Source organism: Galeopterus variegatus, unplaced genomic scaffold (assembly GCF_000696425.1).
Source record: "Galeopterus variegatus unplaced genomic scaffold, G_variegatus-3.0.2 Scaffold9053, whole genome shotgun sequence".
NCBI classification, from domain to species: Eukaryota; Metazoa; Chordata; class Mammalia; order Dermoptera; family Cynocephalidae; genus Galeopterus; species Galeopterus variegatus.
Window position 1 is genome coordinate 17,309 of NW_007735164.1, and position 2,778 is coordinate 20,086.

The following is a 2,778-nucleotide window of genomic DNA, read 5'->3' on the forward strand; positions in this document are numbered from 1 at the left end:
CACACACACACACACACACACACACACACACACACACACACACAAACAACAACAACCAGGGGTGGGGGGAAGAAGACATAACTATAATTCCTTGAAGTTGATACGACAAGCAAACAGAAAGGACATTGTGGGGTGGGAGGGGGGAGAGGAAGGAGGGAGGGAGGTTTCAGTAATGGGCCACAATAATCAACCACATTATATAGCGACAAAATAAAATGTAGAAAAAAAAGAAGTTTATGGTAGTTGGATTTTACAGATGACAAGTTAATAATTGTAAAAGAATAAAGTATGGAAAAGGGGAAATTAGAGAAAAAAGAAGTTTATGGTCGTTGGATTTTACAGATGACAAGTTAATAATTGTAAAAGAATAAAGTATGGAAAAGGGGAAATATCAAATGCAGTGGAGTTAGTTTGGAAGGACCTCAACTTATTTCTGGAATCTTGGTTTGTCCTGTCCCACATTCATGAAGATATGTGGAAACAGTTAGGAAATGGAGATTTAAAGGAAGTTGGGTTGATAATAAAGCCTACCAGGGAATTGTGAAGGAGAGGGCAGCTCAATATCACAAGAGTTTTGCCTTCACTTTAGCAAATGAATATCTCTACAGCTGCTAGTTTACCCTTAACTCAAGTCTTGAGAACTAATTACCATGCATGCTTTATAAAACTAATCCCTCCATCAAGCCTTGCACTCTTCAGGACCTTACACTGATGATTATGTTTGTCTCCTTTAAATTTTTTTTTTTAAATTTCCTGTGTTAAATAGATCTTCTTGACTCCAGTTTCTCAAATTTTCAGCTTCCTCTTGCTTTCCAAACACTTGAACTCAAAGATTTACACTTAGTTACTGAACTTCTTTAATCTGCATCTCTTTTTATACCAGCAATCTCACCCTGTCCCCATACCCTACACAAGGCTGGTTTCTTTCCTCAATTTTATTTTCCATCAATTCTCTGAAACATTTAAACCTCTGGATGTCCCGTAATACCCTATGTACAAGCATAGCTTTTAACCTCTTTTTTTTGTTTCTGTAAGATAAGTTTAAAATTCAAAATATCATTATTTGGGTTCTCCAACAGCCACATTTTCAGAATCAAAATTATGAACCGATTAGCGGATTTTGAAAATTATAGCGATTTCTTTATATATATGTATATATGAAATGTTTAAAGGTATAACATTAATAATGTTGTTAAATTATACACTAAAAGATGCAGTTAACTAATTAATTTTTCTAAAGGATATGGCCCTTTACCATTCTTCCCTTTCCTCCCTCCTTCTCCCACTTTCTCACCCCCCATTAACATCTTATATGTTCTGGCAGCACCAGAGGCTCAGCCTAAGGACCCAGAGGGAAGGGAAGCTCCCACAGTCCAGCAGGTACCAAGGTGAGCCAAGACCCATGTGGTACTAGGACCCCGGCCTAAGGCCCTGAAAAGAAAGGAAGCATCCACAGACCCAGAAGGCACCAATGTGGGCCAAGATCTGTGCAGAACTAGGGGCCCAGTTTAGGCACTGGAGGGAAGGGAAGCTCGCACTGGCCACTAGTGGCCCTAATGGGAATGGGTTAAACTCCTCGCTCAAAAGATACAGACTGACTGACTGGATTAAAAAGCTAGACCCAAGTATATGCTGCCTTCAAGAGGCACACCTCACCTATAGAGACACACACAGGCTAAAACTGAAGGGATGGAGAAAGATACACCATGTAAATGGAAACCAAAAATGAGTGGGAGTAGATAGTGTTATTTCAGATAAAATTGACTTTAAACCAAAAACCATAAAAACAGACAAAGAAGGCTACTATACAATGATAAATGGATATATCCAGCTAGAAGACATAACAATCAAAAATATGTATGCACCCAATACCAGAGCACCCAGATATATAAAGTAAACACTCTTAGACCTAAGGAAAGAAAGAGGCCCTAATACGTTACTAGTGGGTGACCTGAACACCCCTCTCTTAGTATGGGACAGATCTTCCAGCCAACAAATCAACAAAGAAACAAAGGATTTAAACCACACCTTAGACCAACTGAACCTAGCACATATATACAGAACATTTCATCCCACAGATAAAGAATATACTTTCTTCTCATCAGCACATGGAACAGTCCCCAGGACAGACCACATATTAGGTCACAAATCTACTCTCAGCAAATTTTAAAAAGCTGAAATCATCCCAAGTATCTTTTCAGACCACAATAGACTAAAACTGGAAATTAATAACAAACAAAGCCCTGGAAACTATACAAATACATGAAAACTAAACAAGAGGCTCCTGAATGACCTATGGGTACAAGAAGAAATTAAACAGGAAATCAAAAAGTTTCTTGAAACTAATGAAAATAAAGATAATCTACCAAAACCTGTGGGATACTGCAAAAGCAGTACTAAGAGGCAAATTTATTGCAAAAAACACATCAAAAGAATGGAAAGACTTCAAATAAAGAACTTAATACTATGCATCAAAGAACTAGAAAAACAAAAACAATCCAATCCTAAAGGTAGTAGACAAAGAGAGATAATTAAGATCAGAGTAGAACTTAATGAAATAGAGACCCCAAAAATGTTGCAAAAGATCAACAAAATGAAAAGTTGGTTTTTTGGGAAAATAAAAAAAAATAGACAAACCATTATCTAGGTGAATAAGAAAAAGAAAAGAAAATAACAAAACTCAGAAATGAAAAGGGAGACATTACAACTAAAATCACAGAAATATAAAGAATCATTAGAGACCATTAATAAACAACTATATAACAACAAATATGAAAA